Raw genomic sequence first — 16,630 nt, 5'->3', positions numbered from 1 at the left:
TCTTATGTATCTTGATTATTCGGGGGAATTATGTTCGTCAATATTAGCGTGTTTAAAGGCAAACTGCCATTTTAATTTTTTTTAACATTAAGAGTCAATTGATTTGTACTGAATTAATAGAATTTTTAGCATGTTTAGAAATATAGACACCTACGTCCAAGGTAAATGATAATGGGAGTACACATTTAAAACTGCGTCTTTACGATTGAAAGTTTCATTTGGAAGCTTATCCTTTGAGTTATCAAAAAGGGAAAAAGTACACTACTAGCGATGGACATTTTTAATCAATAATTATTAAGACATGAAATCCAACAAAGCGCCTGGGATCGATTGCATCCCTGCTGAAATGCTGAAAGCCGGATTTTGCACCGTCTTTTTGCTGACATCTGAGATACTTCAATATTCACTGCCGACTGAATGCAGACAGGGTATCCTCGTAAAGGTCCCGAAGAAAGGAGATCTGACCGAGTGCGGTAACTAAGTATAACCTTGATCGTTGATTTCGAAAAAGCATTTGACCAACTGAACCACGAAAACATCTGGGCGGCACTACACAGCAAAAAATTTCTAAAAAGTATACGCAATCTAAAATACGAGTGATCTATTTTTTGACCAGTGTAATTCAAAACTGATGTGATTTTACACTCTTTTTGATCTATTTTTGAATCGTTGGTATAAACTTAATTTTGTATGATGTATGTTTAGACGCCCTGATCTAAAAAATATATCTCAATATAAAATTACATCGAAAACAATGTAAAACACGACAGATCCATTGTTTTCCTTTTTTTTTTTTGCGGCATAAATTGTTCTGTTTTTATCCGAGATGGTGGTTTATTGTGCGAAAAGAAAAAAATTCGCTTCCGCAGTTAATTTTGTATTGAAACCGAGCCAAATTCTTTTAGAGTTACATTAAAAAATGGTAGGTTATAGTTATAGACGAAATGAAAAAAATGGAACCTCAAATTCTCTTTCGATTGCAGGAATTGCAGTTGGTTCAAAAGCCGAATCAATGTTGAATGTTTCTAATGTTTAGGGCAGGCATGTCAAACTGGGGGTTCGCGGGCCGCATGCGGCCCTCGGTCTTGGTCAATGCGGCCCGCGTAGCCCCGTCTTAAATTTTCACAAAATTCCCTACTACACAGAAGTACGCTGGCTTTCCTGCTACAAAATATTAAAAAGATTTGTTTTGCTACGAGAGGAAATAATATTATTTTTGAAAATGAAAGATGAACCTGTTGAACATTTTCAAGCAGACGACTGGGTTCAGTATTTGGCATTTGACGTTGATCTCACTGGCCACCTGCGAGATTTGAACTTAAAGCTTCAAGGAAAAGAAAAAAAATATCATAACTGCTTGTGATGATGTAAAAAACTTTCAAGCGAAGTTACGGTTATGGATCAACCAAATTTCCAAAGAAAACCTTGTGTCGAGAACTGAAAAGATCAAATGAAGCTGCATCTTTTGGTAAATACGTACTTCACCTAGAATCGTTACTAGATGATCTCAAAAGCCGTTTTCGTAACTCTAATTCATACGAGCAAGAATTTTCGTTGTTTGTATCTCCATTTTCGTTTGCTCCTAAAAATGTTGCTGATAATTTGCAACCAGAGTTGATGGAGCTGCAGTGCGACTCTTTTTTAAAAGCGAAATACATTGAAGTGGCTGTATCAAAATTTTACAGCTATTTGCCTGATCGCTACGTTGAGTTACGGAAATTTGTTGCCAGAATTCTTGCTATGTTTGCAAGTAGCTATCTATGTGAGCAGTTTTTATTTCAAAATAAAAGCTACAAAAACTCCTCATCGTTCGAGATTTTCCGATAAAAATTTATCATCAATAATGAAAGTGTCAGTGAAAAATAAACTTCAACCTGATATCAGGACAATCGATATAAAGCATTATAATATAAGAATGTTAAACATTAAAAGCTTACATAAAAATTGAACGCAAAAGTTCCAAGCATTCCAAGTTTACTTATAACTATATTCCATTTTATTGTATCTAATCTCCGCGAAACTAATATGTTATGTTTTCTAACTGATTTTGGATGCGGCCCTCTACGTCATAGAAAATTATTAATGCGGCCCGCACACTTGAACGAGTTTGACATGCCTGGTTTAGGGGATTACTTTGCTGTTCCGGAAGGATTCAAGAATGCTGCCTGACGCTTAACGGCAAAACATCGCCCTGCTGGGGATCATCGGACACAACCACAATTCCAGCTGCCAGTGATGGTGGGTGTTTTTTGAATTTGCAGTGTATCGGCAATATATGTTAAATAAAATGACACATGTGGCGTATTTATTCATGAACAACACTCAAAATCTGATTATTTAAAAAAAGATTTGTAATATTAACGGTAATATGTTTTAAAATTTACATCATTGTGTATTTTTACACGACGGTTTATGTCATCCGTTTTCGTGCATTGTTTTCGATTTCGTGCATCGTTTTCGATCTAAATTTACACGATTTTTTCTTGGTGTGTAAGGTGACGAGAAGTCCCAGCGAAACTTGTCCATCTCGTCGATGCACAGTACGAGACATTTTCGTGAAAGATCTTGCACGACACGGTGGCACGCCCCCAGCAAACATTTAAGAGGGTATATCGCAGGAACAACAGAATTATTCAAACAAATATACCAGATGAAAGGATTCTATAAAACTTACCAAAATAGCATACAGCTACAAAAGTGAAGGCGATATATCTACAATGACAAGATTTTAACGATTCGATTTCCCCACAAAAAGCAAAATATACGATTTTAAGTAATTTGAGTAAAACGAAAAAAAAAAACTTTCCCCGACCGAGATTTGAACTCAGGTCCTCCGAGTTGGCTGTCCGGTGTCTTACCACGATGCCAATTCATCAGTTGATATGATTCACGCTATAGCTCTTTATGTAAGATTTTCTGTTCACGAACCGCTCAATGGAAGAAAGAAGGAAGGATCGTCCATTTATCGTAAATCAGTTTACTTAAATCGTAAATGTCGAATTAGCATATTCTCAACTATTTGGAGAAACATTTACGAATTGACTAAACTGCTATCCGATTTAACTTTTTGTGGACAAAGCTTGTCGTAAATGAATGACAGAAAATCACTCAATACAAACTTGTTTACGATGGTTATTGAAAATGTCTTAATATTCGATTTGGATTATCATTTCCATTACGATTTCATGTTAGCTGGGCCGAGCCATTACGGATAATTTTCAATCGATCGCTTACTGATGGTGTTTTTCCTAGTGTTTGGAAAATGGCTGCCGTAACTCGCAGACACCAAATACCCAGACTGACCACTGAAGGCTGATTTTGGCGCTTGTTCCGCAGCGCTATCTACGGGTTATCGTGAAACTAACGGCTACATACACAAAAGGAAAAATCTCGATATATCACACACACATTTGCTGTTTTTTTACATCAAGCGATGAACACGGTCGTTTTTGATTACCTACTTTTGATAGAAAAGAAATAACACGATATATTTCGAAAACCATTTTTGAATTGAAGCGCATTAACCAAATGTGGCTAGAATTCAACCATAAAGCTTATAAAAAATACATCGACTTCGACAGAAATGAAAATTGAATGAAAACTTGGGGTTTTATGCTGCTCTTCCTTATTGCGTTGTGGTTGAAAAATAACCATTTTATGACATCTTTGGCTTCATTTGTGAGGATCACTTTCAACTGCAAGATTTCGTTAATCTCGTCAAGGGTAAGTTCAAGTTTGCCGAGTAGAAAAATATCGTGACGACCCAATTATTTGTAAAACGATCTAGGACTTGTTGAGAAAACGACAAATGCCATCATACAAACATTCCACTGATTGTATATTACAAAACTACAGTATATATGAATGAATGAATGTGAATCAGTTGAATGGACGAGATTCTTACAAAAATTTTTCGAACCATCTGTTTCAGCTAAAGTTTTTCAAACCCCTTCACCTATTCGAATTTATAGAGGTTTACAAAAACTGTATAAAACAAAAGTAGAGGTGATATGTACAAAATCTCTAAAGCAATGTTCTGTTAACAGTAGAAACTAATGAAAATCGCAACAACGAAATATACCATTAAGTCCCCATCTACAACAAAAAACCGGTGGCAGATTTTTATTCACATTTTTAACCAATAAATCCTAAAACTTCCCTTTCTATGAATAATTTAGTCACATTTGAGAAATGTCTTCTTTTCAAAATATTTAACTAAACTTGGATATCAAACTAACTTTTTTACCGCCCACTGGAAGAGGCAGTTGTAGAAACAATATTTTGGGCTTCGAGATGATGCATTTTCCCGCAAATTTAGTACAATTTCTCACAAAGTGCCTTGGTTGACATAATGATGATTCTTGACAAACTATCTCAATCATCCGAATCTGTTTAGCAAGAATAACTTAGCTTTTCCTGTTCTGTTGTTAAATTATTTTTTTTTTTTTTTTTGATTGAATTTCGAACCATTTTTTGAATATCGCACGTGTAATTGATTTTGTCCATGGGTAAAATAAAACAAACGTGAATTCGTCACATCAAAATCAAAACATTAAATGAATTCACTCAAACAGTCATACGATATTTGACATTCCATGCAACGGCAGGAAAATAAAATTGACCTTCGTTTGCATCAAGATAGTACTGTTCTTTTACCATTCAAAATTCGTTTTGGTGGTGTGGAAAAGCATTGAAATCGATATATAAGTTTAGTTACAGCGAAATTATTACTAATTTACTGGGCAGCGGTTAAGGAACATTATAAAATGACCCTTATTCAAAATTATAGTTTTTTGAAGAATGGATTCATTTTGTAAACTGATTACTTCCGAAATATGATTTTAACAAAACTTTGAATCAAAGAAATTAGTTGAATGTCAAAGGTGAAAAAAATTCGGAAGCAAAGAGAAATGGATTTGAAACATACATTTTGAAATATTCCAGAGTCAGTGCAGTTTTTCAACATTTTTTTTTTTTTTTTGAATAAAAGATTTTTAAGTGAAAATTTCTCACGCGCACTTGCTCTCGTGTACGGATTAAGATGGGGAAAAATGTCTAAAAACGTGGTCGCTTTTAAGGTTAATTTTCTAGTCCAGTCCAGAATTATGCCAAAATGGTCATTACAGTTGTTTTTTGACATTTCTCACGCACATTTGAGCAGGGAAAAATAACCGGTCGACAAACAAAGTCGTTGCTGAGGTTATTTTCAAATTATTCATTTTTTATATTGTCTGAACATGTTCCAATCAACCCAACGAGAATTTTAATAACTTATTTCACTCCTTACCTATCTAGGTACGAGCCAAGAAACAGTTAAGATAAATTAGAATTCAGTTTTCCAAGGAGTTATATTCTCTGTGGTTTTATGTAGTTTGTCTTTTTGGTAGCAGTCAACCATTCAGATTAGGACAAACAATTCCGAACTCAATGAACTATTTATAACAGACAATATAATTTTCATAGTGTTACTCAGCCGGATAAATTAATTTTGAAATCAAAACTGAATCTTATAATTGATTGGCTCCGAACTAAGGAAAGCTATAACGTTGCGTTTGTATTTTTTTTTCATCTCAATCGATCAACACTCATTGTTTGTATAACATTCATCTCTTACTATGATACAGTAAATTAAAGTAAAAAACTAACATTGAAGACAAAAACGAAAATAAAAATGTTTTAGAAAGAATCTCAAATACTAATAGGTGATTCAATCAAGACGGATTTCATTTGGCTTGTTAATTATCAAGTGTATTTTTTTTCTTGATGAAGCACAGTAGTTTCACGATGCCCCGTCAGATGGCGTATGATTCTGGGCGACTTGTAGTTGTATGGATTCAAGCGTCACTGATCAGTCTGGGTATCTGGTGTCTGCGCGTAACTCCTATTCACAAATCAGGAAATTTACATGATGTGACAAATTACAGATCGATCGCAATACTCTGCTGTTTATCAAAGGTTTTCGAAACAATTATGTATGGAAGACTGTACAACGCCGCTAAACCGATAATATCAGAATATCAACACGGGTTTGTGCAGAAAAGATCAACTGCTTCCAACTTGTTGTGCTATTCTAATACACTGCATTCGGCTATGAGCAAAAAACAACAAGTTGACGCTATTTACGTGGACTTTTCTAAAGCATTCGACAAAGTACCGCACGAGCTCGCAATTAAAAAAAAATCGCACGCTTTGGTTTCCCGTCGTGGTCCACATCGTGGCTGTACTCTTACCTGACGAAACGTCAAGCATTTGAAAACTTACGAGGAATCAGATCTCAGCCATTCAACGTTCCGTCCGGCATTCCTCAGGGAAGCCACTTAGGCCCACTCTTCTTTATACTCTTCGTGAACGATCTTGCTTGGATACTTAAATCTTCGAAGTTGATGTACGCAGACGACCTCAAAATATACCGAATTATTGGATCACTTGTGGACTGTGCAGCACTTGAAGCTGACATCTTGATACTCTTGGACTGGTGCAGGTCACATGGGATGATAGCTAACTCGAATAAGTGTAAATGTATAATCTTCCATAGATCAAGAGAGCACATCCGCTATGCTTACACCATGGACACAGAAGAAATGGAGAGAGTGACTTCCATAAAAGATTTGGGCGTAGTGTTTGATCACAAACTTACTTTTACGGAATACATAGCCACCACCACCGCAAAAGCTTTTGCCATCTTTGGTTTCATCCGGAGAAACACTGCTGATTTGGTTCGTAGTGTATTGGAATATTCAGTGATAGTCTGGACACCTTATCAGCAAGTACAAATCGAAAGGATTGAAAGGGTTCAAAAGAAGTTTTTAAGATATGCACTCCGACGACTGCCATGGAATGATGCTGTTAAACTACCACCGTACGTAGAGCGATGCTCTTTATTATCCCTCGAAACCCTTCGTTGCAGGCGGACATACATTCAAAGAATGTTTATCTTTGACCTGTTAATGAATAACATAGACTGCCCACAACTGCTACAAAACATTAACATTCACGCACCAACGAGACGACTTCGACAACAGATTTTTTTGTGGATACCACTCAGTCGCACCGTTTTTGCACAAAACCACCCCTTGTATAATTGTTGTCGTGTTTTTAACGAAGTGTCAAACGTTTTTAATTTTAATCCGGGGGATGTTTTGGTTGCATGCTAACTGAAATAGGAGGCGTAAGAGTCTGTTCTCCATGTCAGGGGCGGCGTGCAACAACGTCATGTTCGGGATCCAAAACATCAACATAACGATGGTCCTCCTGCGAATAGTGGAGTTAAGCTCTGTCTATCTCGGCTCCCTGGTGACCGCAGATAATGACACCAGTCATGAGATCCGGCGGCGAGTTACTAGCGAGCTACCACTATGGACTTCACTAGCAACTGCGGCCAGTAAGACTTAGCCTCCGCACAATGTGTAATCTGTACACAACGCTCATTAGACCAGTTGTTCTCTACGGGCACGAGACATGGATATTGCTCGATGAGGACCTGCGAACACTCGGAAGTATTCGAGCGACGAGTGTTAAGAACCATCTTTGGCGGCGTGCATGAAAACGGAGTGTGGAACGGAGGATGAATCACAAGATCACGCGATTCTACGGCGAACTCGGTATCCAGAAGGTGGTGAAGGCTGGCCGGATACGCTGGGCAAGAAATATTGAGAGAATGCCGGACGACTGTCCTGCAAACCAGGTGTTCGCTACGAATCCAGAAGGAACGAGACGAGCAGGGGCGTAACGAGCGAGGTGGTTAGACCAAGTGGAGCGTAATATGGCGAGTGTGGGATGTCCGAGAAATTGGAGAACGGTTGCCATGGACCGAGTGAATTTTAGGAATTATGCTCTTCAAAGTCATGTCCTGAGACGGAATACTACAAAAATAAACCCGCATGTTTTACCAGCAGGTATCGAAGAACAACATACACGTATGTTCCATGATGGTCATACTGTCTACCAGAGCTGGGGCAACACACACGAGCTGGGAACAGCAGAAGCAGACAGAACAGAGATGCAGAAGCGCGTAATCGGGTTGTGGCCAATCGACCAACAAATGTGCCGGTTGAAAATCAATAATCAACGTTCACAGCCATCACTTAGGAAATATTGTGACGACAACAACGAATTTCACGCTTAGTTGGAACGTGAATATGACCGCTGGCCAAACCGACAATTGAGAGGCGTGCACCAGCTGACCAACGGAAATGGCCTGTGACTAACAAATTTTGCCGCCTCCAAACGAACCTTTTTCCAGAACCGCCTCCCACACAAATACATCCGATAGACAGCTGGCACTTCTTGGACATCCTCGAAACACCAACATAGATTCAGACCACAATCTGGTGATGGTGAAGGTGCACCCAAAACGCTCTGTAGTGAACAACATACGAAACCGACGCACGTCTCGGTTAAGTACCACTGCCGGCACATGACAAATCTCTTCTCGAGGACTGTTGAATACCATCAAGACAGCCATCAACAACGTTGCGGAGAACGTCATCGGGCATGTGGAACGAATTCGACGGAACGACCGGTTCGAAGGAACGACTGGCTCGACGCGGAGGAGGGGGATGGACGGATAGAACGCCGGGCGAGAAGCACCCGTCAAAACGTGGAAAATCACCAATAGCGGAAGAAGCAGGGAGTCCAAATTTTCCAGGATAAAAAGCGCCTCGTGGAGCTGGAGCAGCTGTATTGTTCCCAGAAAACAATAAAGGTCTATCAGAAGCTCAACGCATCCCACAAAGGCTTCGTGCCGCAAGCCGACATGTGCCTGAATAAGAACGGAGGTATTCTGACGTACAATCGATAAATACCTGAACGGCGCACATGCAGACCAATACGATGGGGGAAGGTACGTCGTCAGCGTAGCCAATGATGAGAGAGGTCACTCTAACGTTGAGTAGAGTTAAGGAAGCCATTCGCCAGCTGAATAGGAACAAGTCGGCTGGTAAGGATGGCATCGCAGCTTAACTCATCAAAATGTGCCCGGACAAGTTGGCCGATTGCCTACACCGGTTGATGGTCCGGATCTGGGACACAGAACAGCTACCGGAGGAATGCAATGAGGGGGTAATATACCCAACCTACAAGAAGGGCGACAAATGGGACTGTGAGCACAACCGTGCGATCACTGTCCTCAATGCCGGCTGCAATGTGTTGTCCCGAATAATACTCCACCGCAAAACGCCACAAGCAAACAGATTCGTGGGAAGTCATCAAACCTCGGCTTAAAGGAAGGAGTATTTGAGCGACTAGCGTTTAGCGGAATACTGCAGCTTTTTCGTACCCGATTCTTCGAAGTGTGGTAAGAATGGTAGCCAACTAATATCAAGTGTGTGAGATCAAGAAAGCATGCCATCCGCTATGTTGGAGGAATGTTTTCATCCAGTTACTGTTATTCACATGCTAGACGGTTCATTGTCGTGGATAGCCACCACTAAAATATGTTTCGAGCAACACGCCTCAAGTTTTTCGACAATGTGAATCAGCATCGCATACCAGAAGTGCGTAGGAATTGTAAATACGTTCGCTTAAAATGACAATGCCTTCAATGCAAATGAACCCAGATGAAGAAACCTGAAAGTTCTAACACCGACCAATTTTGACCTCTAGCGCCGTATCGCAGACTCCTGAATGAACCACCTAGAAGAACAGAGTCACTCGAACGTAACGGTCGATCGTTTTAGGATGCTATGGAGAAGAACTTGTCTACTATTTCCCGACGCACTAAATGGTGTCAGGACACGCCTTTCGTAAACGAGGGAGTTTTGGTGATGATTGAGCGTAATGTTTGGAATCATAGACGAGTACCTGCATTCATCAAAGCGGAAGCTAGACGTGAAGAAAAAGTACACTCAGCGAGAAGAGTTATTCCAAGTCAAGTGGCAAAGTTTCATTCGAGCGCTGGTAACACAAGGGCAGTGGATAAATTCTTTGACCTGCCTTACGGATCCCTGATTCTCGCGTGACAGGCCTCGATATTTACCACTGACTAAAAACTACTCAAAACAATGGTTTAGATTCCGCACTCTTGAACATAGTTGAAAGATTCAAATTTATGAGCAGAATGTAGAGAACCTTTATAATAGAGCGCCGAGGTGGTCTAGCGGATAGGCTGGCGCTAGTCTGTTTTTGCCAGGCGTACTGGGTTCGATTCCCGGTATCGGCAAAATTGGTGAAGTTCGACTTGTTCGCCCTCGAGTTTAACCACTCGCCGCAGATGGTCGAGGAACGCATCGTATGAGGCCCGCAGGTGTTCTTGTGGTATTTTATCCCAGGCTGCCACGAGATGTCGCTTCAGGACCTCCACAGCTTCATGTTTCTTAGGGCAGACTTCGGCCTAAAACATACTCCAAACAGCGAAGCCCATAGAGTTCAGGTCTGGCGAACTGGCCGGCCACTCGGAGCTCGAAATGAACACTAGAAAATGTTGCGCAATCCAAAGTTGGGTTTTCTTCGCTTTGTGAGCCGGCGCCGAGTCCTGTTGGAAAACCCAAACCCTGGAACCAAAATGTCGACGTGCTCACGGTTCGACGACATTCTGTAGAACTAGTTCCCGGTATGTATTTTGGTTGATCTTCACTCCTTCAGGGACAAAAACCAGCGGAGTCCGACCATCACGGGTGATTCCGGCCCAAACCATCACCGATGCTAGTTTCTGTCGCCGAGTGGCCGTCAGCAAGTCGGCATGGCTTTGTGATCTGTCTGGCAACCAAACTCTGTCGTTCAGCTTATTCACGAACTGCTGTACTGTGAAGAGTTTTTTGGCGGTAAACACGATATTCTTCTGCCTTTTTCCGCGGCCCTCTACAGCAGTGCCTTCGCTCTTTTTACCTGTACTTGTTTCTGCTTCACCGTTAGGTCTTGAACCTTTTGGATCTTGTAGGGCTTGGTCTGAAGTTTATCTTTCAGGATCCGATGGAGACTTCGATCCGATATGTTGAGATCCTCTGCCAATTTAGTGGCACTAGGACGAGGATTTCTCTTAAGGCGCTTCTTGACGATCTTCGCCATGGCAGGTCGACGTCCCCCACCATACCTTCTCCCATTTGCCAGCTAGGAATAAGGCAATCACAGCGCTACGTTTCTGTTCGAGATCCATTTTTCCGGATAACACCTGATTACAAAAGTAACACTTACATCCAATGATAGCTAAGACTTAATGTAAACAAAGCGATGAGGGGTCGTTCAATACTTTTTCGTATGCAACAAAATAATTACTGTTGAAGTAATGTAGCAGTTCAATTGCCGGACCCTGTACAAGAAGGCGACAAATTGGATTGTGAGAACTACCAAGCCATTCTTTCTTGTCTGGCGTTGCAGCCAGAGATATCCACCTTGAACAGACAAAAACTCCTCAAGCTTCAAATTTATGAACAGAATGTAGAGAACCTTTATAATAATCCTTATTTCATTCCCCATAGAATATTTTTCAAAACACTAGGTCCAAATGTTTTTGGTAGCTTCATGTTTGCCTTTTTCCATCGGATATGTTCATAAAAAAAAAGTTCGATCGCCCGTTCACATGTTATATTGTACCTGATGAAAGCATTTCGATTCAAAACCAACAAACGTAAAACACGGTTGTTCAGGGTTGGTTAAACACCTTATCCCGTTACGTTCGAGTCCTTTCTCGGACAAACGATGCCTTTTCCGAAATGGGCTAGTTCATGCATCAGCTGTTTTTATAGCTTTGTGATGATAAGTAGGTTAACCAAATGTTTACTTATGAGTTTCTTTACAGTTAAAATGACACACAAATGGTTTAAGGTTTTATAATCAACCCTGTGTTAATATAAGAGCAACTAAATTGTGGGATAGATTCGTCACAAGCACCCAAACAAACCAAACCAACACAGGAAAACTTGTTGATACAAATATTTACGGCAGCAGATCGAAAGACTGGTAAATAAATACGACAAAATGTTGCAGCATTGTGTGTACTTCGGAAAGGTCTAAAGTAGAAAAACAAAAACTTCTAATCATTTTTGTCATAACTGACAATTTGTCTGCAAAGCATAAAGCAGGAGGAAAATTATGTTTGGTCTTATGACTATTAAAAAACTTGGACAAATTGGAAGATAGTGTAAACAGTAAATTTCATTGTAAAAAAAAGGCGTTCGCCATTTCCGCAGTTCTACAGAAATTAGTTTGTTCAGCTCACTACGGTTGTTATATATAACCGAAAACCAAAAACCTGTGCTTTCCTACTGTAACATATCACACCTATAGTATCATTTTTAGATCGGTTATTTTTTTTCGCTCTCTCATCGTCGAGAAGAGAAAATAAACTTGTCAAAAGAAAATAACGAACTTTTAATGACGCGGAACACGTGTAACGTGACGGCTCAGAGCTGTCGGGCTAGGAAAGACTGTCCAAGGGAAAACAAATGATATCCGATAATGTTGCGTCTCACGACCTTCTCCGAGCTGTTTACGTTACTAATGACATCTTCCGCCGTTTTTTCTATGAGTGAGCAAATGCAGGAAGTTAAGCATTAGACATCATTTATGAGAAATTTGGTCTGATTTGAATTGAGATCTTATTTATTGTAATTAATTTAAAAAATACAAGAAAAGTAAATTTTAATTAAATTTTAACCAAGTTCTGTTTGTTGGCTATAACTCATTCCTCCCACTACATGAAAAAGTCACATTCAAAAAATCTTAGCACTTTATTTCATTCCCACCCCTTTTTCTTCATAAAGACTCGCTCAGAAAAAAAGAAACATCCACCCAAACGAGATTCCAAGATACAGCGAAAATAACAACAAAACTGATGCAAAACCGTCTCCTCCCATGTTTTTCGGAACAACAAAAAAAAGACTAACGAAACAAGTTTCGGTCAATTTCCCTCAGCATCATCACCCATCATCATCGTCATCTTTGGCAACAGTCTTTCTCTGGTTTGTTCTGATGCAGATATCCTTTGCCAGGCAGTAACAATTTCTCCAAAAACGTTTAGCAGCAAACCCCCGTCTCTAGGATATAAAATCGTTGATAGAATTAACTCTCTGCTTTGAAGTCACTATACACATTCACGCCATTCCAGTAAGATGTCACAATGTCACATATTTCTTAGGTCATAAATTACAGACGAACACGCGCGCTCTCTAGATTCCACTAAACATTTGAATTTCATAGCGCTCACTGGAACAAGATGAGTGCCCTCAAATCTTCAGTGTAGAAAGCATAATATTTTCGAAACGTTTATTTCCATACATTAGTAAACGCATAGCCAAGCACTGAAATTTCGGTTATCTCAAAGCACTTTTGTTTCACTTGAAACAACTTCGGAATTCTTCCGAGAACAGGTTTCTTCACTTCTCCGCCTCAACTCACTGCTGTTTGCAATCTCACAGACTCTCACCACATTTGCCCCCTTCACAAACTGCTAGGCCACCTTCAAGCCTATCCCAACTGACACAAAGAAGAGACTACATGAGACCCCGATCGATGAGTCGGCGAACACACGAAACTCTCAAACCACGCGCGTGGACGCGTAAAAAAACTATACCTCGCGTTCAGGAAAAATTCTCCGGCCAAAGAGAGGAAAACGGCGGCGTGTCGTTTAAGTTCAACACCACCGGCTAGACTGAGCGCGCTCCGATCCGCGGTACCCCAACTAACTAACCCGGGTGGACCGATCAGACTCAGTCCGATACTTGGACGGATGGAGGCCCTTAACGAAACGATCAGAGAGAAAGAGAGCCCCCAGTCAGATGCAATTCGAGCCACCAACCAATCGCCACCAGATGTAAACCGAAGGAACATGAACAGCAGATCACAAAGGGGGATCGTAAGGCTTCGGTTAAGGTTGTGGAGTTCTAACGTCAGTTACTCAATTACGGGGGGCAGTGCGAGACTACATTAAACCTCCTGAACTAAAGATGAGTGATCCTTTCTGGTGTTGTTGATGTTGTCACCTACATACCTAGAACCTTGACAACTTAAATAGTGGGACAATACAATTGCTGACATAATTTAAAAAGTACACTACACACTCAACACGATAATAATAGAAGAAACGTCACATCTCCCCTTAAAAAATAATGTATCGAATACCTAAGACAGAGGAATACCTCAAGCTAAGGTTTCTTTTAACCCTAATCCGCTGTCAATATGACACTATTGGGAGTTTGGCGGCTTGGAACTTTATTCGGGTGCATTAAAATAAAAAAAAAAATACTTCGAGGTCCATCAATGAGTTCTTGAAATGTTTTATTTTGCATTATTACTTTGTTATGGAAGCACCCTGAAAACCCAGGAAAAAACTCCATAATCAGACCTTGAATGTCCATTGGACACTACTCGCTTAAAACTGCTATATCGCTCTTGTTTGATTTTACATAATTTATAGTTTTGGAAGCCTCGTAATGGAACAAAATATGTTTCTCTGACATTATTCACCTACAACACTTCAGTTTTCCGTTATTCAAAGTCTAAGAAAAAAATCCGAAAAAACATGCTTCGGTAAAAACACTGTAGATCAGCTACAGAATACTGAAAAAAAAAGTTCATTTAGTGTCCAAAAAAGCTGAAGTTAGAAGCTATTCGTTGCACATAAAGATATATTTTTTTGAATTTTTTTAAGATCATGACCACAAAAAATGTAAAAAAGTGTTGGGAAAACCATACTTTTCAATCAAAGAACCGTCAAAACTGACACGGTGTCAAAATGTGTTTTGAAATGAGGGTTGGAAAGTTGACGTAATTTGGCACATTTTTGCATTTTTGATTGTCAAAACACGAAACACAGATTTTTTGACGAATTTCAAAATGCAGCTGTTTTTCGAACTTTTTGTCAATTGGATATTTCTCAGATTTTCTTGCACTTAAATGCAACTTTGCACTGGAATTTGCGTATATAAACGCAAGATTTCCGCAATAAATTTATATTCACCAGAAAGGAACTCCAAAAATAAAGAACAAAAAATAGGTTTGGACTGGAATAGGTAATAAATAAACATTCGGGTTGAATAACCCAACTTGGTTGAAAATCGCTTGAGTAAAAAAGAATAAACAACAAAAAATACTTTAAAATTTAGATAGACAGATGGTCCAAGTGAGAAAAGTGAAAAAATGTCCAGCACTTTACAAAATTTCTGACCTTTTTTTAGCAATAGGTTAAACATCACTTGCTTTGCTGAAAACATGCGTCGTTTTTGAATATCAACTGAAGTTCCACCATTGCTTAACCCTAATTAGAACTACAGTCTACACAGTACATTTTTGCCTCGCTTTCCAGCAAAAAAAATTGCTGGAACCGTTCAGCAATTCAAATTTTTGCTGGAAACCAGCGATCGGTTTTCTAATTGCTAGATTTTTCAGCATTCGGTCGTGTTCTTGTCATTTTTGCAGAAAAATCAGCAATCGCTTTTCAAATTGCTGAACTTTACAGCAATTGGTCTAGTTTGCTGGAAAATCAGCAATCGAGCTGTCAAATTGGAGTACTAATCAAAACTTTGGCACAAAGCCGGTGTTGGAATGTAGAAAAAAAATTCTGAAAATAAATACATTCTTATCTAAGTTTGTGGCATATCGGCGAATTGAAAATCTAGTTAGAGAGCAATTAAGACAGATATGAAAATTGATAGGTGGAAAGGTCAAAGCTAGAGCGCTTTGGGTAGAAGAAACGAATAGATGGTGAAACTGTGAGCTAGGGCATTGTTTCTTATCGACAGCATGAAACTGCTTGTGTGATTCTTTACCCGGCACCTGCTGGCTGTTTGTAGTCGAACGCAACCTCATGTGTTCGACCCATCTAAGCTGGTTGTGGGTAGCAATGTGGCTTCTTCGTCACTTACTACAAACAGCCAGCAGGTGCCGGGTAAAGAATCACACAAGCAGTTTCATGCTGTCGATAAGAAACAATGCCCTAGCTCACAGTTTCACCATCTATTCGTTTCTTCTACCCAAAGCGCTCTAGCTTTGACCTTTCCACCTATCAATTTTCATATCTGTCTTAATTGCTCTCTAACTAGATTTTCAATTCGCCGATATGCCACAAACTTAGATAAGAATATATCCCAGCGGCGATCAAAATAAGATAACAAAATAAATATATCCCTTAGTGATAAACGGGAGAAAATATTCGTTTTTCATTGCTTATTATATGCACAGCCAGTATTCAAAATTTAATTTTGAATTGAAATATAAATTTGATACCAAATACAGCCGGCTGTTTTGAAACAAATAACTGGTTTTCAGCAATCTGGATTACTGATTTCCAGCAATTCAAATTGCTGGAAAACAGCATCAATGTTTGCTGTATTTTCCAGCAATTTTAATTGCTGGAAATTTTGCTGGAAAGTCAGCGGGACAAAAACCAGCAAAATTTTGCTGGTTTCCAGCAATAAAAAAATTGCAGTGCAGAGTGTCAATTCCAACTCTATCTTAACCCAACTCTCCTAAATCAACTTTCTCTTAACCCTCAATCAATCTGAACAAAACTGCAAGTTTTGAAATCGTTGTAATATGAATATGTTTAATTCATGATTACCAATCTTTTAAAGAAAAACTTTCAATTTACAAACAAGTAGAAAATTTTTGAAAAAAAACATCAGTCATAATACGCGTCTGTTCAGCTATCGACATGGTTGTCTCGATCTGACCTGTAAAAGCCTATTCCTGAAGGAAA

At 39.4% G+C, this 16,630-nt stretch overlaps 1 protein-coding gene across 3 annotated transcripts in view; it reads right to left on the bottom strand.

Moving 5' to 3' along the window:
* LOC129746126 (protein PALS2-like) overlaps positions 1 to 13,577 on the bottom strand; it is a 112,540-nt gene extending 98,963 nt beyond the window's left edge. The window contains exon 1 of one of the 3 annotated variants that reach the window (XM_055739616.1): positions 13,508 to 13,577. The gene's annotated coding sequence lies outside the window, so the exon portion shown is untranslated. Of the gene's footprint in view, positions 1 to 13,212; positions 13,233 to 13,360 lie in introns of those variants that run through there. The other 2 variants (XM_055739617.1, XM_055739619.1) reach the window with 2 other exon arrangements.
* Positions 13,578 to 16,630: the final 3,053 nt, after the last annotated feature.

This window comes from Uranotaenia lowii, chromosome 2 (genome assembly GCF_029784155.1).
Source record: "Uranotaenia lowii strain MFRU-FL chromosome 2, ASM2978415v1, whole genome shotgun sequence".
Taxonomy (NCBI): Eukaryota; Metazoa; Arthropoda; class Insecta; order Diptera; family Culicidae; genus Uranotaenia; species Uranotaenia lowii.
The sequence above is the reverse complement of the archived record's forward strand: the minus strand, read 5'-3'. Positions and strand labels throughout refer to the sequence as shown.